This window comes from Felis catus, chromosome E1, assembly GCF_018350175.1.
Source record: "Felis catus isolate Fca126 chromosome E1, F.catus_Fca126_mat1.0, whole genome shotgun sequence".
NCBI lineage: Eukaryota > Metazoa > Chordata > Mammalia > Carnivora > Felidae > Felis > Felis catus.
The window spans coordinates 12236005-12257920 of record NC_058381.1 but is presented as its reverse complement, the minus strand read 5'-3'; the positions used below and the strand labels follow the sequence as shown (position 1 = coordinate 12257920).

At 51.1% G+C, this 21916-nt stretch overlaps 1 protein-coding gene across 9 annotated transcripts in view; it reads left to right on the top strand.

Annotated features, from left to right (window-relative positions):
• MPRIP (myosin phosphatase Rho interacting protein) overlaps positions 1 to 21916 on the top strand; it is a 155005-nt gene that overhangs the window by 44625 nt on the left and 88464 nt on the right. The gene's annotated exons all lie outside the window — the stretch shown is intronic.

The following is a 21916-nucleotide window of genomic DNA, read 5'->3' as shown; positions in this document are numbered from 1 at the left end:
CTTGCCAGGTGCAGTAGGGGGTTGCTGCAGGTAACCCTGAATTATTTGCAAGAACCAAGAGAAGACAAAGGTACCACTCCCACATGGGTCCAGGTCACATATGATCCTCCTTCCTCTGTCCCTGATCCCTGAGACACTTCTGCCACGTGGGTCTCCCTCTCTAGGTCAGTGAGCACCTCAAGACAGGGCCTGGTATTTGCCCGCACAGACAGGACATTAAATAACATACCTAGGGATGGGACAAGCTGACTGTGTGGTAAATGGGTCTACTGTCTTGACTCTAGTGCTTGATTCTCTGTTGTGAACATTTAAAATTTAGGAAAACAAACTTTTTTTAATATTTATTTATTTTTGAGAGAGAGAGAGAGAGAGAGAGACAGAGCTTGAGCAGGGGAGGGGCAGAGAGAGAAGGAGACACAGAATCTGAAGCAGGCTCCAAGCTCTGAGCCGTCCGCACAGAGCCCGACCCAGGGCTCGAACTCACAAACCATGAGATAGATCATGACCTGAGCCAAAGTCAGTCGCTTAACTGACTGAGCCACCCATGCGCCCCACTGTTGTAAAGATTTTAAGAAGGCTTCCCACGGAGTACCCGCCATCTTTGACTTTCACACAGCACTGAGGATTTGGTGACCTCGGGTTATCCAACGAGTGCCTTTCTGTCTCACTGGGACCGTCCAGTGTGCTTACCTTCCTTCCCAGTCACATGAGTGGTGAGTCAAGGGCGGCAAGATAGTAATTAGCTGCCTGCCTGTATTCAGTGTCCATGAGCCATTATGAGGTACCCACGTTCTCTGTGCCTCCCCCAGTGCGCCCGCTCGTACTGAGTGAGAAGGCTTCTGGGTACCCATGATTCATTAACAGAGGTGGCCGAATATGGTTTTATGTCCCGTTGTCCACTTGGGTGCCATCTGCCCAGCCCTTTGTGTGTGCACAGCTCTTTCAGTGACAGGAGGAGGGGTGGGAGCAGCACCTCTGTGGAGCGTGCACAGGGATCTCTGTGGCCCTTCCTCTGCGCCGGGATAGCGGCCGAGGATGGGCTGTGATCGGCACCCCTATTGGAGATCTTCAGAGCTGTGGGCGGACTTCTCTGCGGCAGCTGCGGCTGGCCTGTGGCGAGTCTGTGATAACGGGCTGGGTGGCTCCCTCCCGCAGAGAGAGAAATGACTTTGGGTATTAGGAAAGCGAACAGCTTGGAGTAATTGGTTAGGGAACTAATTAAGTAGCAGCAGGGAAAGAACTGTCGAAAAAGAGTCATTTTATAGAAGTTAGCAACAGAAAACATTTGGGGTTGAGACAACAAGGCCAAGCGAGTCGTACTAGTGTGTTTACATGTGCACATGTGGTGCTCACACACACATGCACACGTGGGGCTGGGTAGCGCGCAGCCAGGCCGCAGAGTTCTCCAGGGGCCAAGTCCCGGCACCCTTACCTCTCGGGCCCTCAGAGTCTACCCCGCCCCGGTTAGGACCCTGCTGCCCCTGCACCCGCTCTCCCTGACTGAGTGTTTTGCTTTGGACTCCCTGGGACATGGGCAATGCTGTCCTGGTAAGCAAGCCACTTAAAGTATTAGTTGTGGGTAGGCAGCTTAACATGTGTGGGTCTTAATCTCTCCTGCCCTCCCTTCTCTCCACAAAACACTTTTCCGGAAGAATCTTTTCCTCTGCAGGGAAGGGAAGGGAAAGGAAGGGCATATTCTTTATGGTGGGAGAGCTCTCTGAAGCCAGGGAGTGTTTCCACTGGTGAAATCACAGGAACCATAGTAGGCAGGCAGGTGGAGGATCTTAAGGAAGGGGCATCCTTCACAAGGGCTGGTCCAGGCCTTGTGCGTGTGCATGTTGATGAGTCATTCATTCTTAGACATCCGTTGAGTGCCTACAGTGTGTCAGAAGTGAACTCCAAGGTGCTTTCATTCTGGGAATGAAGGGGACGACTGATAATGATACGCAACATGGCGGGTGTTAGTTGCCTGCGGCTGCCGTAACAAGTCACCACTAACCTAGTGGCTGGAAACAACACAGATTCGTTCTCTTACTGTTCTGGAGGTCAGGAGTCCAGAATCCGTTTCTATGAGCAGAGCTGGTTCTTTCTGGAGGCTCCAGGGGAGAACCCTTGTCGTTTTCTTTTCAGATTCCAGGGGCCGCCTGCGTTCCTCAGCCTGTGGCCCCTTCCTCAGTCACTGCTGCTTCGGGCTTCTGTTGTCACATCTCCTTCTCCTCTTTGTCACATCTCCGGCTGCCTCTGTCTTAGATGACGCTTGTGATGACATTGGGCCCTCCGGATAAGCGATTCCTCTCCCATCTCAAGATCTTTGCCTTAATCACACCTGCAGAGTCCCTGTTGTTACCTAAAGTCACATGCATAGGTTCTGGGGATTGGGACACGGTTGTCTTTGGGGGCCATTACTCAACCGACACAGAGGGTATGATAATGGAAGCTATCACAAAGTGGGAACAGGGGAGGGCGAGCTGACTCCACCTGGAAGGTTTCACTAGAGAAATGAGCTGGCCTGGGTCTGCAGGGCGGAGTGGCGTCGCCTAGACCAGGCTGAGAGATGGTGGGGAGGGCTCCCCCCTTCCTGGCAGAAGAATGACTTCCGATTAATCAGGGCATATGGCTGCTTCCTCTTCGCATTGTTATCCCCCGTCTTCTCCCAGCTCTGGTTTGGGCCAGGCTCAGCACTGCTCACGGGGGCCACTGGCAGGCAGGCATGACATGGAGGCACTGGGAATGGAAGAGGAGGAAAGGCAGGACAGAGAGGAGGAAAGGAAAAGATGGCACCACCAGAGACTGTCCCTGATGTCACGGGCCCCAGCAAGTGTCACGTGTCTGTTTTCAGAGTCAGTCAGTAGTAGAATGTCAGGGTAGGGAAGGGCCTGGAAGGACCAGGCCTTCCAACAGAGCGGGTGACGGAGAAGTGATCCTGCCTGGGTCGTGGCAGCGTGGAGACTAGCATTGCGGAGCTCTGGCGGTTGCTCTGACTGGAGTCAGTTCTGGAGACAAGATGAGCCCCTCAGAGTGGAAGGTGCTACACGTGGCAAGGCCCGCAGGGAGTGGGGAGGGAGAGGGGAATCTCTGTGCTGTTCCTAAGGAGTGTGCATCCTGGTGGCAAGACTGGTTTTGTTGACTTCCAACGAATGTCCTGTTGCTTACCAAGCCCCGTGGCACACTAAGGTGCGGGAGTGTGGGTGGGGGAGGACCGCAACGCCCTGAAGCCACGGAGGCCTTCAAGGACTTTGTACGGTCCCATTTGTGCCCCACTTCTAGCCACATGGGCGCACCTCGCCTTGAGGGTCGCGAGGCATGATTCCAAGGCTGGGATTCCAGCCCAGCTTCTGTTTAACTTGGTCTCTGTCCCTTGTCAGGTAACCTTTTTGGGCTTCTGTTTGTACCTTTGCCTGGGTGGGAGGGAGGTGGATGGGATACCCTTCAAATAATACGAATCATTGGCTTTTCTTCCTCTGAACCCGCTAGTGAGACTTGTAGCTGTCTTCCCGTCAACCAGTGAAGATGCATGGTGGCTGACGGCGCTTTGCGGTGCACGGGCCCCAGCTGGAAATCTGTGTGCACAGACGCTTCTCAGTGGCGTCCGGCTGTCTGTCCGAGGGCACGGTGGCTGTGGTTGGGGCAGGAGCCTGAGGTTCACTTCCTTCAGGTAGCCACGTACCTTTTTTTGGAACAAGCCAGCCTCTGTGATAAATGCAGAGGTGAAAAATCACGTTGCCACAGTGCGAGCCGTTCTCCCTGGGTTCACATTGAATCCTTCACGTGGTCCGTGGAGAGAGCAGTAACTGGCCCAAGGGTAAGGTTTTTTCCCCCAAGAGAGCTGAGCTTCGTGCATCAAGTCATGGGTCGAAGGCCCGGTGGGTGGAGCTGTTCTGGCTCAGTTCCCGTCACTGAGCTGGGGCCCAGACACCCCTACTGGCTCAGGGATTCCAGAGCTTTGCCTGGTTAATGTTTGAAGAGTTCTGGTATGGCAGGATAAATGATAGCAGAAGTCTTTACACTTTTGTCGTGTGATTGGTGCTAAAGCTGGTGGGTTACTAGCACCTGTTGACACACCGCGTACCCAGCTGGCGCACAGAAGTGACAAGGGGCAGTAGAGGGCTAGGCCACCTCTTTTCCTCATTCCCCTAAGGCAGCGAATGTCTGAAGAACCCACTGGGGTGGAATGAGATTCACTTACGCCTGGGTGTGGAGGACGCGCCTGGTCCTGACTTCTAGTGCATTCTCAGGAGACCCGACGGCATGGGCACGCATTCTGGTCCCAGCAACGCAGGGGGGCGCCCTGGCTGCATCTGAAGGGACCAGGGGAATGGTGGGTGTAGTGTGGTGTTGGGAGGGTCCTCGGAGACATCCTCGAGTTTAGCCCTCAGGCCTTTGAAAGATGAGGAAATTGAAAGCCGGAGGGGAAGAGGGGGTCACCCACTTCAGTCACTCACCGGTAGGTTACAGGGACACATCTCTGCCTCCATGCAGTGGTTCTCACTGTCTAGAGTTGGGATTGTGTGCGAACAGAGTGGGGTCCTTAACGAGCTATGAGCTACTGAGGAACGGACACACTTCTTATTTTCTGTACCAGCAAGCCCTTGCCTCTGTAGTAAGCCCTCAGTAATTGTGGGAGGAATGGACCCGCCTCATCCGGGGTCATGCAATCGGTTGGTCCGGCACCCGGCTGAGGAAGCCACTAGGGCTTCCAGCCTTGGAAAAGCTGAGGAAACAAAGATGGGGAAGAACCAGGAGGTTGGCAGTGTGATGGACCTGGGCTTTGGGGTAGCAGAATGGCAGCACGTGCGAGAGAACACGTCAGGTTTCTTATATTTTAGGGACTCCATTCCAAGATGGAGAAGAGAACACAATCCATGCTCTAATGAGGAAAGGTTAGGAAAATAGCCCCGGCCCAAGTTTGCCTGGGCCGGGTTTCTACATCAACATCGACACTGGGGAGAGCCAAGTGCAGTCAAAGTATCCTTGAAGATGGGGTTTGGCTGTTTCGTGCTGACATGTGGCTTCATGCTGACATGTGGCTGCTGCACTGGGAGAGGGCAGGTGCAGGGCTGAGATTCAGACCAGAGCCCTCAGCAAGAAATAACCCGAACACCGCACCGGGTCCTGCCTGGCATGGGCTTCTCTCTCGCTCCCTCACTCTCTTGGGCTCTCTCAGATGGCCCATAATCAATCTCATTGCTTTCTTCCAGCATATCCTCCAAGGCATCTCTGTCCCTCCTCTGAGGATAGGCAGCGTCACAAGGCAAAGTGTGGCAGTCGCTCGGTCCCCCGTTCTCAACTGACATTGTCCGTGTCGCCAGACTTAACCTTCTCTGCTTCCTATGCTGAGACTTGTTATGATCGTATGGAAAGTGCATGTTAAATGATCAGAAAAAGGGTAACTACTCTGAGTCCGTGTCAGACACACACCAGTTCACGTCATGTATTTGACACAAACAACAGCCCTGTTTGTCCTCAGGCACTAGGTCTAGAAAGGGGCACGTCTCTAACCCTTCTCTTCTCTCTGTCTTACCAGGGTGAAAGTTGGGCATGGAGAGGTCAGAGCACGGCTGGCGGGAATTCTCAAAGGTTTCACCTGATGTTTCTTTCTTTCTCTTCATTTGTTTCTGTTGGCCCGCTGGATCAGATCACTGTGCCCAGCTTCGTAGCTGCCTTTCTGTTACTGAAATAAACATAAGTCCTGCCTTTCCAAAGTAGGGAAAGAGGAGTGAACATTTCCTCATAGGGTCACTTAGCCACGTTTATCTTTTTTTCTTCGTAGGCCCTGTAGGGAAAGACACAAGTTCATGTAGGTGACGTTGATGGATGTCAGGATGTCTTCTTTGGATGGGACTCCTCGTCCTACTGCTGTGGCCTCTGGAGGCAAGCAGAGCAGTGCTCAGCCAGGCCAGGGGAGGGCCGCCACCACTGCCCAGAGGGAAAGGAAGGCCCAGTTATCTGCAGAAAGGAATGGACGTGGAAGCACGTATCTCTTTCATTTGTTCGTTCGTCCGTTCACTAACCATTGGGGAGGTCACAGGTGTTTGTTCCAAAGGGAGGCTGTAAGGGTGGCCTGTGCAATGATGTGAGGGATGGAAGACGGGAGAGGTCTTCTGTATTGAACCTTTAGTCTTTTAATTTAATAGCACGTATGAACTTCTGACAGCCTGGTCACAGTTTTGGCCACGCTGGTTCCCTCCACATATTGTTAGCTCTTTCCCATCTGGGAGAAAAGCATTTGCCTAGAACACATCCAGTTATTTGGTTTAAACTGTACGAAAGCCCCAAACCAAGTGTTGAAACTGTTAACAACCTGAGAGATGATCTTTCCACAACTCCTGTGGGCAGCAGGTAAACTCTCCTCCAGCAAATGCCCTATTTGAGCTCCTTGACTTAGGAGGAACAGTCTTTTATTTTCAGTGGCCTTGCCCAACGAGAAGATGATCTATGAACGCATCCTAAAGAGAAGTTGTATCCAGAGCTGCCTGCTTGATTTGAGGGCCCTGGGGAGTCGATCTCCCAGATCTGTGGAAGTTGTTTTCTCGTTGGTGTGATAGAGAGGCAGTATTTCAGAGGGTTCTGTATCCATTTCCTACAGTTCAGTATTTACCTGGGGGTCTTACTGTGTTCTCTGATATACCTGACAGCTGAAAATGGGCCAGGACGGAATTGTTAAGGTATCACGGGAGCTTTAATTTCTTTTCAAAATAATATAAGTACGTAGTTTAGAAAGCCAAATATGTAACCATGATACTTAAAATACAAGAGTGTTACTCTGCTGTATTCCTCCTTACCCCTGAGCCTGTTCCCAGAGGAGGCCATTTCCAATTCCTGTAGCTTGAGGATTCTAGTACTGACCTTTGTGTTTGTGAATAACACATTTATACTGCTATTTCTTGAGTTTTTAAAGGTATTCTCTGTTGATTGTGCACACCATGAGATAGGATTTAGTTCTCTCATGTGCATGGCTTTGCCACACGTGTGCACACGTATGTGCAGGCACATGCAGACTCTCACATCTTCTCTCTTCCTTCCTTCCTTCCTTCCTTCCTTCCTTCCTTCCTTCCTTCCTTCTTTCCTTCCTTCCTTCTTTCCTTCCTTCCTTCCTTCCTTCCTTCCTTCCTTCCTTCCTTCCTTCCTTCCTTCCTTCTGTACAGTTAAATTAGGTAGGAGGGTGAAATCAGTAGGGCTTAAACTATTAGGAAATGTAAAAAGTATGCACATTCAAGCCATGTAGTAAGCCATGATTATATTTATTTCCTTGTGTTTGGCTTTTCTCACAGTTAATAATTGCCACCCTCCCCCTTCATTTGATTGTCTGTATAATCTTAGTTGAACCCTAAACTTCCCAACGGAACTATAAAACTCCTTTTGGTGTGGGCAAGTACCTAGTGCAATGGTTCTGTTCTTTTCTTTCTTTTCTTTCGTGTCCTGGTAACATTGTGCGTGGAGCCGTCTATCCTCTTGTTCCAATTTGGACTGGCTCTTCTCCAGGCCTGCTGCATAGCTCTTGACCTGGGACTTGCCTTCCATCATCCTGGGAATTCCCTTCTTCCTGCTCCTAAGTTTCTTAGATCGTTCTCTTTTGCTTCATTCTGTGTTCGGTGAAGCCTTTTGAGTTTTGAGACTCTGCATGTCTGAAAATGCCTTTCCTGCCCACACTCTTGATTGGTGGCTGGACTGGCTGTGAAGTGTTAGGCCGGAAATAATCTTCCCTTGGAATTTTGAAGGCACTGTTCTTTGTCTTTAACTTGTAGATTCGCTGTTGAGAAGCTCATGTACGAAGGATTTGATTCCTGATCCTTTGTAAACGGAGGCATTTTCTCTCTGAAAACCTCGAAGAGTTTCTTGTTATCTGTTGAGTTCTAAAATTTCATGAAGATATACCTTGGTGTATGGATCTGTTTTCTTTCATTGAACTAGAAGCCTGTGTACCTTTCAACATGGAAAGTTCTGTCCTTCTGGTCCAGAAAGTTGTTTTGTATTTTTTTTCCTCCGGTGGTTTCCTTTGCTTCATTTTTCTTGGTCTTTGCCTCTAGAACTCCTATGTGGCTGTCAGTTCTTTTGGATGGAGTCTCAAGTTTTACTGTCTTCTTGCATTGCTTTGTTATGCCTGAGATTCCATTAACCTTGCCTTAAACCCTTTTGTTTCTTATTCCAGATAATGTCCTGTTTTCTTATTTTCATTCGGATTCTTATGTCAGTTACCATATTTTTGGTTTCTCGGGGCTCATTTTTTGTTCTTTGTCCCTTTTTATAGCATCTTACTCATGTTTCATGGATGCAGTAATTTCATAATTTGTTATTTTGAAATTCTACTCTGTACCTGATCTGACTCCCTTTCTTCTTGGTTCTCTTTCTGTCCTTGTTTTGGTCTTGGGCTCTCTCAATGAGTAGTCACTCTTGGCTGTGCATTTGTATTTAAGAGTAACACTGTGCAAATGCAGGTGTATGTGGGGGCGACTGGTTGACCTTGCCTTGGAGGGACAATCAGGCAGGAAACTGGTGATTTCAGGGGGACCCTCAAATGTCCCCAAATATAAATCCTCTCAGTCTATGGATAATGCCAGTTTTAGGAGGCTTTTCTCTCAGGCTCATCGGTTTCCCCAGGTACAGTTCTCCTCTGCAGGCTAGGGAGACCTGTGGGCAGCAGAAGGACTTTAAGTTGGGGGATCCCAATTTTTCAGGAATCTTCCACCCTTCCTTCCCCTCTGCCCCAGTGATGCCTACTACCCCAGGTCCAGAGCCTTTCCAGAGAGTACCCTCTGGTTATTGCTAATGGGAGTTGGCCCCCGGCTCTGACTGCTTGCACAGGCCCTGACCAGTCCTCCTGCTCTTAGCCTCACCTCCTTGGTCACAGATGCCTGGGGTCTCCAGACCCTGAGCTTGCTGGTGTTCCCAGGCAGTGTTGGCCAGAAGCTTCCTCTGCTGTACCAAGTCACTCCCCGTGCATGTAGCCACTTCTGTGTTCCAACACTTAATATCCCACATCTGTTGCTGTCTCTTCTCTAGTTTTTAGTCCTTGAGAGTTTATACCTTTTACAAATTCCCTTGTGGCCATTTTTATTAAGGTTTTAGCAGGAACGTGAGCACACTGCTATGTTCTGTTGGCCATGTTTAACTGGAGGCCCCTCTCCATGCATTTCAGGAAGACAGAGGGTGTGTGGTGCTTTCCCCTGTTGGTCAGTCACTCCTGCCTTCCCCACCCCTCTGTTTCTCTGTTCTCTCTCCTTGTTTTGTCATGGGTGGGTCACGTTGTGGCTCCGGGTCTGTATGGCCCTTTGTATGTACTTGGCGGGTGTGTGTGTGTGTGTTTGTGTTTGAGAGAACGCACACATGCCTGCTAGGGGGTGTATGTGCATTTATCTCCTGAATTGAATGTTTGAAAATGGAATAATTTGCTTCAACACCTTTTATGAGGAAGAAATACTTTCATAAATAGTTGAAATTCCACATTCTTTTGGTTGGAAACCCAAGGGTTAATGGTGACTGCTGTTCCAAGAAAAGTTAGAGGGAGACAGTTTATCTAATCTCCCTCTGGCGAATAAGGCCCTTTACTGATCAGGCCCAGTCACCTACCTGCACCAACAATAAGACCCTTGTCGTAGATGAGGCAGGTTCTGCAACTGATACCCTGGCTGCCTTGAGAAATACCGTCAGGGAGATCAGGGGCTCAGGCCTGTCCTTATCCCAAGGCCACGTAGCACTGTTGTATTTTCCTTTTCCCTACACCAAATGTTTTCCTGATGACTCTTTTGCTGGGACCTTTGGAAACCAGGAGAGAGGTTGAATTCATTTTGACTTGTTGCTTCCTTGTTGGGTGCCGTGGACAGGCTGGGAGTTGGAAAAAATAAAGGTAAAGAAGCATCCCTGCCCTCCAGAATCTCATAGTCTGTAGTCAGGAAAAGGAGAGAGTCAGCCATCATGGGGAACATAAGTGCTAAGAGAGACAGACAGACACAGATGCCCTGGCTAGGCACAGGAGCCAGTCTGGCAAGCTCTGGAAGTCCTTGGAAAAGGCCACGTTAGGAATAACCTGGAGGTGGAGGTGAGAAGGTGTGTCTAGGTAGAGGGGGAGTGATCGGTACAGAAGGCAGGATTGGTCAGAGCACACAACGTGGTAGAAGGTGGGGCTAAAAACAAAAGTGATTTCCCCGCAAATGCCAGAAGTGAAATATGGTCGTGGTGAAAAATTTGGGAAACACAGAAAAGCATGTAGGAACAAAATTGCCCATTAAGTCTTATTACCCAGAGATCAAAATCTGTTAATACCATGGTTTGTGTATCCTCTTAGAGTGTGTAGTTATATACTCCTATTTTGAAGCACGGTCTTTTTAATACATACTATTCTATCAGTTGGCTGTACTTGATTCCTATTCTGTATTTTTGGACATTCAGGTTGTTTTCTGGGTTTTTCCCCCTTTTCTTTATTCAGTATAATGCTTTAGGAAACATCGCCAGATGTAGAATTACCAGGTACAGACTGGATCACACTCCAGAAATTCTGCATTTCCTCAGCTGCAGGAGGGTGTTCTGGTTGCTCACCTTCCGCATTTACCTTTTCTCTGTGTCCTACACCCAGATTTTGTGTGGCCGTGCTGAAGGTTGTAGAGTGATGCTTTCTGAGTGAGGCACCCCGCAGACGGTTGGGACCATATTTGTGGTCTTAAAGTACTGAGTTAGCCTGACTCACTAGAAGCCTGCAGATAATTGAAAAATCTTATCTTAGGGGCACCTGGGTGGCTCAGTCCGTTAAGCGTTCGACTGTTGATCTCAGCTCTGGTCTTGATCTCAGGGTCATGGGTTCGAGCCCCGTGTTGGACACCATGCTGGACGTGGAGCCTCCTTAAAAAATAGTAACTATAATAATAATAATAATAATAATAATAATAATAATAATAATAAAAGTAAAACAGAAAAATCTTATTTTAGGTCCTATTTTCTTTTTCCACTGTCAAACCAGAACTAACAGCAAAGGGAGCTTGGGGATTGACATTCTCAGCATGCCCCCCTACTCCCCCACCTCCCTGTACTTCCGAGAGCTAGGGGGCCAAGAGCGGGCAGGTGAAGGATGGCCTTGCTAGGGGCCCGGCTGGCACCCGGCTCTCACTCAGTGCCGGCCCGCGCTGCCGTGAAGTGGTGACATTTGCCCAGCTGTTAAATGTGCAGAAGCAGACTGGACACTAGCACAGAGAGGGAAGCGGCCTGCTGGGATCTTAGCCCTCAGCGCGTCTCTCCTTTTCCCTGGAGTCCGATGCTGCCCCTGCCACACTCTGCCTCTTCCAGGCCCCTTACTCCCCACCACCTATTTGCCTTTCAGAGTTGGGATTGAAACAAGATCATTTCCGGCCGCAGAAGGGGCTTGCTGAATTCCCATGTCTCTAAAAATATCTGTGAGCCTCTCCCCGCCCAGTCTCGTCCCTACAGAATCTGCTTCTCTCTCCCCACCCCTCAACTTGGGGGAAGAAATAAGATCTCCCTCTCATTGCTCTTTCCAGGCTCAGAATGGAATAAATAAGAAATGCTGAGTTTCCACAGTTAAAAGGGGAAAACTGCCTTTGTTCGGTCTGGAGCGCTGCCACCGTGCCTGGGTCCAGGTCCGCGCTGAGGGTCCTGCCTCCTGCTCTGGGAAGGGAATCAAGGAGGAAGAAAGAAGGGGTGTGAGTGAGGACCCCTCCCTTCCTTCTGTGTGTGGGGAGGCCAAAGGAAGCCAGGCCTTCCTACGGGAAGGTGGGTAGCAAGATGTGAGCCTCGGCATGGAGATGAAACCGGGCTCCCAGGCCCCTGGCCCCGCCTGGTCAGCACAGACCCAAAAGGAGTCTGTGGGAAGCCTCCAACCTCAGAGGCTGCCTGAGGCTCCCAGAGCTTTCTCAGGCATTCCTGGATTGGGACAGAGCCTCAGACCCCTCGCACCCTCCCCCACCCCCCCCAACCTTGGATGCCTGCCTAATTGAGGCTTTATTTATTTCCACATTTTCCCAGCTCTGTAGAGACAGGCAAGTGGGTGAGGCCTACAGAAACTCTAAGAGCATGGGGTGGGGGGTAAGAGGGTGGCTGGGGGCAGAGGAATACTCAAGGGCCTGCTTCCTTCATCCTGGAGGGGCTGGGGAGGGGCGGGGAGGAGCAGGGAGAGGGAGTGTAGGGCAAGGGAGCTGCCAAGCTAGGCAGTTGTGGGAAGAATTTCTTTTCCCCCCCACTCAGAAACCCAAAAATAGCCATGTCAAAGGCGCAAGCCTTGTAAACGGGGAGCCAGCTGAAAGCCATTTGCTTCTCAGCCCTCCTCCTCCTTCCTCTCCTCTTCCTCACCAGGCCCCTTCTTTGTAAGCTCTTGCCCAGTCATAGAAGGACAGAGCCACCCAGTACTACACCCCCACTGCTTCTGTCAGGGGACTCCCGAGTATAACTGAGTCACACCTAAGTGCACTCACAGGTGGCCGTATCCTCTTGTGAAAAGTCATCCCTTCATTTACTTTTCTTGTAACTGAATTTTCCCGTTCAGATATCTTAAAGTGAAGGAAATCTGTGGCTAAAATATAGACAATTAGGGGCGCCTGGGTGGCTCAGTCGGTTAAGTGTCCGACTTAGCTCAGGTCATGATCTCGCAGTTCATGAGTTTGAGCCCCGCGTCGGGCTGTGTGCTGACAGCTCAGAGCCTGGAACCTGCTTCGGGTTCTGTGTCTCCCTCTCTCTCTACCAATTCCCAGCTCACGCTCTGTCTCTGTCTCTGTCTCTCTCTCAAAAATAAATAAACATTAAAAAAAATTTTTTTTTGAACAAAAAAAATAAATGTAGACAAAAATACGTAAAGAATGGATTTGGATCTTGAACCATGGGGATTGGTCACATGCAAGAGGGCAAATGCCACAAAAACTGTTTGCTGTTACAACTGTTTTTCCCAGTTACAAAGTTAACATATTTATTGTATAAAGTTTGTAAAAACAGGAAAGCACAAAGATGAAAAGATAAACAGATACCCAGAAAAATCCTCTGCTGTGAACATTTGGGGGTTTAAATGATGATAGGTCCTTTTAGGTTTACTTGCTTAGTTATTCCCAGAGGAGAAATCCTTCCAGGCATCACCTCTCTGACGTCAGCTTGTCACATGGGCAGTCCACAGAGGGCGGCGTGGAGCATCCTTCTGTAGGGGTGGCATCCCACCTTGGGCGTGCTGGGTGGGGGACCAACTCCTGGAGGCTGTCCAGGCAGTTGTAACAAGTACTACAGACTGAAAGGCTCACAAAACCATGTAGTTGATTTCTCATAGTTCCAGAGGCTGGAAGCCTGAGAGCAGGTGCCAGCACGACCAGGATCTGGTGAGGCCTCTTCCGGATTGTGCATGGCTGACGTCTGGTCGTGTCCTCGTGTGGCGGAGAGCAGAGAGAAGACATAGGCTCTCTTCTGACCCTGAGAAGCCTCGAATCCCATTCCTAAGGGCCCCACCCTCATGACCTCATCTAATCCTAAATCACTTCCCAACGGCCCTACCTCCTACTACCATCCTGTTGGGCAGTAAGTAGGGTTTCAACACAGGAATTTGGTGGCGGGCGGGGACACAAACATTCCATCCATAACAGAAGTCCTTCAGTGACTCCGGCCAGGCTCTGTCTCTCCACTGCAGCCCTCGTGGGCAGAGGTGACCTGGATGGACACAGGACACAGGTTTAGAGTGGTGACAAGTTAGCCTGAAAGCGAGAGGTCTCCATCACACAGGGCCTCTGACTTGAGATGCAGGTGTTCCAGAGCGCCTTGCTGCCCCTCGTGAACACCCCAGGGAAGTCTGGCCCGGGGGGAGCCCAGCGTCCACACCATGCAGGGGAGGACAACACAGCCAACCCGTGCCGTCCAGGCTCCCTGCTTGTTCCAGGCGGGGCTTTGCACGCCCTGTGCAGCGTATCAAAACGAAGCTAAATTCAATTAATCTGTTCTCAAGCAATTTGTCAGAAAATAATACGGTTTGGTGTGTGTGGGTTCAAATTCCAGCTCTGCCACCTGCTAGCTGACCGGGAGTGCTTTTTGTAAGCTTCCTGAATGGGGATTTTCTCATCTGTGGAATGGGGAGAGTCATGACAGCTTTTTAGGGTTGTGGACACTAAACAAGAACTCAGGGGAGCTGTGTTTCCTGGTCGTCCCTCGCAGCCTCCTGCTGCGTTTGGGGAATCCATCTTAGGCACTGAGGAGAGGAAAGGGAGACTGGCCACCGTGTCCTGCTCTCGTCTTCAGGCCCTCTGAGCAAAGCGAAGGCAGGCTTCGCCCTGAAGGGAAGCCCCTTCTGCTCTCAGACCCAGGAAGCCGGGGTTAACATTTTGGTAATATTATACCCAGGTTTTAAAATACGTTTTTCCATGTTCTTTCTAAGATAAAACGCAGAAACTTCAGAACCATTTTGAGAGCAGTATTGACAATAGCAAGGGCCTTGTGCATGTTATTTGCTATTGTTTGGAGTTGTCTGGTGCCCTGGTGATAGCCTTCACCTTGGGGTCTTGAGGGGTCCACGAGATGAGTGTCAGGTGGCCACTGTGCTGAGTGTGCACCCCTCCGTGGCCAGGGTGCCACACCCGCCCTCCCGATGTTTTGCATTCCCAACCCAGCCAAGGGGCACCTGTTCCTAGAGAACTCTGGCACATCCAGGTCTCTGCGAGAAGCTTCTCGAGGGTTGTTGGGGCAATAGAGAGGCAGCCGTCCCATGCCCTTTGTTCTGGGCTTACCTCTGGAAAAGTAGTTGGGTGCTGTTCCTCCTGCTTTTATCTAGCCAGACCCCGTGCCCTTCTGTGGCTTGACCTCACTTATTCATCCCTTTTGTAACCAGTCTGGCATGTGCCCCGAGAGTTGAAAGCCTGTGTGGAACTCATCCACCTGAAGCAGCGCGTGTCCATAACGTGTACACGGATGCCCACGGGTCAGAAAAACCCATGTGTGCCTGACAAGGCACAGCCCGTCCTGTTCAGTGCTTCCTGCGGGGCTCTCCCTCTCCTCTTCCCTGCCCGTAGGTGTTCAGTCTGTTCCCTCCGCCCCCTGAGGTCTGGTTTCCCTCAAAGCAGGGTGATGTGGTAAAGCGAATACTGGACTGAGAGTCAGAAGGCCTGGTCACTCCAGGCAGCTGTGGACTGAGTTGCTTCCACTTCCTGCTTTGGTGAAAGTCTAGAGTAAAAAAATAGCGGTAAAGTATAGAGCTACGGGGGCCTCACGTGTTTCCTTCTCTGGTCCGGTCAGCTTCCTGTACAGAGGAACCAGTGACTGTCACTGTCCCTGTCCTACCCTAGCTCTGGAGTCCTGTGTTCACCATCCGCAGTGCTGGAGGGAAGCTCGGACTGGACATGTTTGCCCGACCCCAGGGCAGCAGTGGCTTTGCTGGGATCCGGCCACCTTGGCTGTTTTAGAAGTGGTGGCCTCTATTTTTAGTAAGCTGCCTAATTGGAAGCCTTGTGGAGCTGAACCAGCTCACCTTGTACTTTGATCCTTCTGTCTGGCCTTCTCTTTTTACATGGAGAAAGTTGAAGTTCATGCCCTAGCCAGAGCAAATCTGTTTTTGTTGGAGACAGAGGCTCTCGCTGTGGCAGCCTTGCCCCTCCCATGGCCCCTGTTGTCTCTTAAGTACTTTCCAGTAGGGCTGTCAGCATTGATGTCCGTTCCTTCCTCATATGATCCCTCATGGCGAACGAGCGTCTCCCTCTCTTATCTGCTGTATCAAGACATCACGGGAGTGAAAAGAGTATTGAAAAAGATGGAAGCATAATTCTCTGCAGGAAAACAGATTGGTTTCAAATATGCTCTCCTTACATCCTGCCTCAGACAATGGCCCTTTGCACACGACTTCCCTGACTTCTGATGCCCTCGTTTTATTTTAAGCTGGAATAATCAAATCTTTGAGTAAAGCTTCTTTGTTCCTTTTTAGCAACAGGACATCTCCTAGAACATGAGGTAGGGTGTTTTCTTGGGAACAATGAGCATTTAACTTTTCCCCAAACAGGAGGAATGTTTTATGACTTTAGCAGCTACGGGCTCAGCGTGTAGAATGCATTCACAGCCTGAGGGAGGGGTCTCATCCTGCGACCCCAACACCATCTACCGTTGGGGGCCGACATTTCAGAGACGATTGAGGTGTCATCTAGTAAATGACCCTGGCATCTCGACTCACCCCAAGTGTCGAAATCCTGGGACTAAAATTAACCTAAGGAGTTTAATTAGCTTCAGGGGGGAGGTGGGTAGAGCGCGTGTGGTGCCGGGGAGGGATGCTGGACCTGTGCGGCCGGGAGGATCGGTTAGGGCAAGGAGGACTCCGGTGGCGGCGAGGTGCAGCCCTCTGGACGCTTCTGGCCATGTGACCAATCCCGACTGCTCGCCAGACAGCCTTGTCCGCCGGGTGGCGCCGTGTGGGTTTTCCAGCAGGCCAGGAGCACCCTCTCTGGTTCGGTTCCTTCCCAACTTACACAGCCCTCTCAGCTTCTCAGGGGGTCTGAGCCGCCACCCCTCCACACAGACGCAGGGATCCTGCCTACTTTGGATGGTTTCTGTGAGGAGTAAATGTGAAGAGAATTCTGTGACCCAAGCACAGCTTCCTTGCGGGGGGTAGCCGAGGTGCAGGCTCTGTCACGGTGACAGAGACCTGCCGCTGCTTGTGCCAGAGTGTTCTGGAAGGTTGAGAAACAGAAATAAATGTCAGCTGATGCCCGTGGGCCAGTAGACCTAGCACACCGACCTGGGCATCTTCGTTCTCTGACCCTGTTATGAGGGGCGCTTACTGGAAATGACTCTCTCTGGCCATTCCATTTGGTACTTTGTTTTGCGATGACTGCCCTGACCCAACACGCTGTAATTAGACCCAGGAGCTGAGCACTCAGGGCCTTAACTCTTCTGACAGAAAGGAGGCACCTTGCCGTCTCCTCGCTTGCTCGTTCATTTGGTGATGTCCGAGCACTACTGTGTTTCTGCTGGTGTGCTAGGAAATTGGAGGAGCCCTTCCTCCTGACCCGGCTGCTCTAGGCCTTGCGTGCACACCTGAGGAGGCAAACGCTGCTCCGGGGAGGAGAGCTGGAGGCAGCTGGTGGGGTTCCCGGGGGTGGGGACCGGTGTGAATGAGACCTGGAGAGAGATGTGCATGGGAGCACAGCCAGTCCTCCCAAGAGATAGGAGCTTCCAGCCCCGTGGAGCTGAATGAATGCACTGGCCTGCCGGGAGGAGCCTCAGGCTCGTTTGGTCTGGGGCGGGAAGGACAAGGTGCAAACTCCTTTGTGCCCCTGCTGTCCACATCCCGGGCCTTCGCGGTTTAACCGGGCGGGGAGAGTGTGTATGTGTGACTCTTACACCTTCTCTTCTCACACCCCCTTCATCCCGGAAGAGAACCTGGTTATACTTCTACAGAGAGGACCCTGTCTAAGGCCCCACGTGTGGGGAGTGGCCTGCTGAAACCTCAGGAATAGTGATGAGGTTAGATGGACGAGGTGTGCTTGTTACAAAATCTCCGTGTGGCAAACGTAACATTAGTTCAGTTTCTCTTTGGCATGGCTGCATGAATTCTCATAAACTCTGGTACTTGGAGATATCAGAGAAGCGGAGGCCAGCACGCCCACACCACCAGGAAGGAGGCCCGTGAGGGGCCGCAGAGGGGCTGCTGAGCAGAGACTTTCACCTCCAGGCCCCGGCGCAGCAGCCTGCTGATTGTGTGACTTCAAGTAAGAGCAGTTTCTATTTGGTAACTGTTTGGTTGAGCTGTAATTCATATACCATGTATTTCATGCATTTAAAGCAAACAATTCAGTGGGTTTTGGTGTCTTGGCAGAGTTGTGCAACCATCCACACAACCAATTCCAGAACACTTTCCTCATTTGGAGAGAAAGTGTGCACCCATCACATCAGCAGTTGCTCTCCATTTTCCTCCAACACCCACTGGCTCTGGGCAACTTTCTGCTGTGTGCCTTTGCCTATGCTGGACGTTGCATAGAAGCAGAATCATACAATATGTGGCCTTTTGGGTCACAGTGTTTTCAAGGTTTACCTGTGTTGTCGCCCATATCAGAATTTCATTGCTTTCTAAGGCTTAATAATATTCCATCAGATGGATATGCCACACTTGGTGTGTTCGTTCTTCTGTAGGTGGACACCGGGGTTGTTTGCACTCTCTGGCTCTTGCCACTAATGCTGCTGTGAACACCCACGTAGTTTTTGTTGAGGATGTTTGTGCTTGCAGTTTTTGCGGACATCTATCTGGGAATGGAATTGTGGGTCGGGTGGTAACTCTGTGTTTAATCTTCTGAGGAACTCCCAGACCGTTTTCCATAGCGGCTGCCCCGTTTCACATTCTGACCGGCCGTGTGCGAAGGGCCTGATTTCCCCACGCCTTCCGCAACACGCCCTCGTGTACCTTTTCAGTATACTCACCCCAGTAGGGATGATGTGCTCTCTCTTTGCGTTTTGGATTTGCATTTTCTCGATGGCTGAGCCAATCTTTTAACCTCTCTGAATGAATGTGTTTTCTTCTGAGTACATCTGGGATGATCATGAAGAATGTGTATTTTATTTGTCACATATTCTTCCAATAAACTTCGTTTTTTTGTTAGAGAGGGAGAACAGGGGAGGGGCAGAGAGAAAGAGAGGGAATCCATGCTCAGCGTGGAGCCTGGTGTGGGGCTTGATCCCACCACCCTGGGATTATGACCCGAGCCGAAATCAAGAGTCGGACGCTCTGCCGACTGAGCCACCCAGGTGCCCCTATTGTCAGATATTCAGCGTGTGTCTCACGTCGTTCCTAAGTGCTGCGTATGTGTTAGCTCATTTAACCCTTGTGACAGCCTTTATGAATCAAGTACTGTTTTTACCTCCGTGTAGTAGATGAGAAGAACTCAGGCACAGAGAGCATAAGTCACTTGCCTGAAATCACATTGCTGTGCCACCATTTGAACAACAATCTCACCCAGTGCCTGGCATTTCTCGGCATGTTGGCAGCGGTTTCCTGGATGCACATGGTGAAATACACCAGGTGTGATCCTGCTTGGGCCACATGTCCATGGGGTTTGCTGTCCTGAGCCTCTGGCTGTATAAGTTGATGGTGAATTTCCAGAACTTATTTTCCCTTTCCTGATAGTTACTTCGGTGTCGCCGGTAGAGATGTCCCATGAAGGATGGGCACAAGTTGTTTTCTGCCCTTTGGGCAGTTGTATCTTTCATCCTTCCTTCCTGCTGAACAGTCCAAGGCTGCAGTCAGGTCTGGGTGGGAACCACTAAGGCAGAACTGCTTCTCCATCCTTCCTTTGTCCCCGTCACCTTCCTCCCCTGGCAGTTGGCAGAGTGTCACAGGGACAGAGGCCCAATTGTTTTCTTTCAGCTGTGTCTTCTCTGAGTCGCCCCCCCCCCACCCCGCCCCGAGGTCACCCCCTAGGGGCTCGGTGAGCAGGCCCTTGCTGGGCCAGCCAGTTTGCTCCAGGGAGCCGCCCCTCCATTCTGAATGTGAGCCCGCCCCTCCAGACTTGCTTTCTGTCTTTCCTCCACCCGCCCCCCCCCACAAGAAAGAGAGTTGCTGCCCAGCGGCCTGGGCCACCAGCCCTGTTCTTAAGTCCCATTCTGTTATTTCCCTGAGACAGTCTGTTCTAGGGCACTTAGTAAGGTTTTCTGTCTTGAAAGAAGCTTGTTCTCCTAGGGTTCTTACTAGTTTGGGGAGTGGTTGGCATTGGGTGGTGCTGAGAGAGGCCTTGCTGCTTTCAAGTGCATCTTTGGGACAGTCCCAAATGTCCACCGCGTGTGCTTTGTTTTTTCCTCTATTTCCTCTTGTATCATGGTTTCCCCACTCTAGGGTTACATAAGCCTCACACAAAACACTAGAAACAGACCTCGGTTGTTCATCCTAGGTGGACATTAATCTCATTCAGTGTAACCTGAGATGGGCATCATTTTCCCCCAGTGTCGGGAAGCGCTGTCATCTGTCCCGTGCAGGGTCACCTGCCTGCGTGCCGGGAGAGAGCCGAGCCGGGGCGCGATGGTGCCGTCGGGCCGTTCTACCCGTAGGCTCCAGGCCAGCTCCCCAGTGGCCTCTGTCCCGCTCCCCGGTCACCCATGTGCTGAGTCCATGGTCGCCCATCACTGTCTGTGGCAGATGTACTTTGGCAGGGTTGCCCTTGAGACTGCGTGGAACCCTCCCACCCCACGCTGCTCTTACTGGGGCAGGACTACTCTGGCCCCCTGGGGCCCTCGTCTGCAAGGCCACATGGCAGACTGTGCCTCTAAGTCCCCTCCACGGAGGCAGAAGGGGACGGGCCGGCTACTTGGTGGTGGCAGTTCTGTTGGAGGCCCTGGCACAGGAGAGGCAGTTTCTGACCTCTTCTTCCAGCCAGGGGGTGTTCCCCTCGAAACCATGCAGCTCTTCAGAAAGGGGCAATGCTCTGTGACCTGGGCAGGGCTTGTTTCATACACTTCAGTCTTTTAAATGACAGTTCCTGCACCATTTAGGACATCTTCCACCAAAAGGGAGGCTTTTAAAAACCTTTTATTGATGTAAGCCATACATACAGAGAAGCATACGCATCACAAGGTACAGCTTGATGAATTTTCACAAACCAGGCACACACCTCTGTAGCCAGCACCGGGTTCAGGAAGTGCAGGTGGGTTGGGGGAACTCGTCCAGGGTAAATGTCTATGGGGTGCCATCCTGGGCCACTGTGTCCCTTCAACCCTGCTGACACAGCAGAGGCACTCAGTATTTATTAGTCTGTTGAATGGTTGATGAGTGAAAGGAAATTTGATTCCCACACTGTGGGTCTTTCTCAACAAGCCTGTGGTAGTTTCTGGGCATTTCTGCCTCTTGGCCCTTTGTAGTCAACTTGCAGAAGCGCCTCCGTCCAGGGGACTTGATGGTGGCAGGCGGCAACGAGAATGCACAGAGCCTGCTGTGAGAAAGCCTGTGGTCTTAAAAGAGTTGAGATGTGGTCCCGAGAGAGAGGCTGTTTCTCCAAGAACGCTTCTGGAGACCACTCTCCCAGGTACCCTGCCCACCCACAGGCCTCCCAGGGCCCGGACATGGCCCACCACAGGATTGTGTTGGTCCAGAGCTGTGTCCTTCTGAGTGCCTCAGTGCCTCTGACCAGTTGAAGGCTCTAGCCAGGCCATTTGGAGAGATTCAGGGTGGAGAGCTGGTTCAGTGGGAGGCAGGTCAGCCCCTGTCATGTGCAAGACCTCTGTCTATCTCAGAGACTAGGTTTTCATTAGGGTTGATGAGCATTGTGGGAAAAAAGACCCCGTGTGTACATAACCCTATAACTGACCAATCTGTAAGTTTTCTCAACCTTGGAAGAACATGTTGGGAGTGGCCAGTTATAAAGGTGGCTCTTAAGACATCACCATATCACTGCAGAGCCCCAGGAGGTGGGAATTTCTGAGAGACTGGTTGGGAATTGTCAGTAGGAAAGAAACAAGAGAGAGCATAGCATCCATGGCTGGGACTTCTTTGTCAAATGCGGGCCTTCCTATGATGCTTGCAGAGGATCTCAGGTCTTACTGAATCCTTTCACTGGGGTGGTGTCATCTTTGGAAGCAGAGAATAAGCTGAAAAGAAACTCGACATCAAGCCCCCTTCTCAGTGAAGGTTTGCATCTTCCACACGTTTCTTACTTCTTTGCTCCTGCTTCTGCCTTTTAACCAGAAGGGCGTCAGGTTTTGATGTGTTCCAGGCTCCCTGCCCCAAGAGGGAGGGTGCTGGTGCCTGTGGGTTTTTTCTGGCAATGAAGGAGAAGTACGGGGGTCTGGGAAGAAGAGGGTGTTCCTCCAGGTGGCTCTACCTCCTCCCGGTGACAGGGGAATGCAGGCAGGACTGGGCCCTGTTCAGACCACTTCTGCCTCCATGGGATTTGGGCACAGAGCCTGTCCTTAGAGGGATTTCAGGGAACTCAGTCCTGGGCCGGTTGCTTTCTCTAGACTTTAACAGGTGCACCCTGAGTCCACTGCT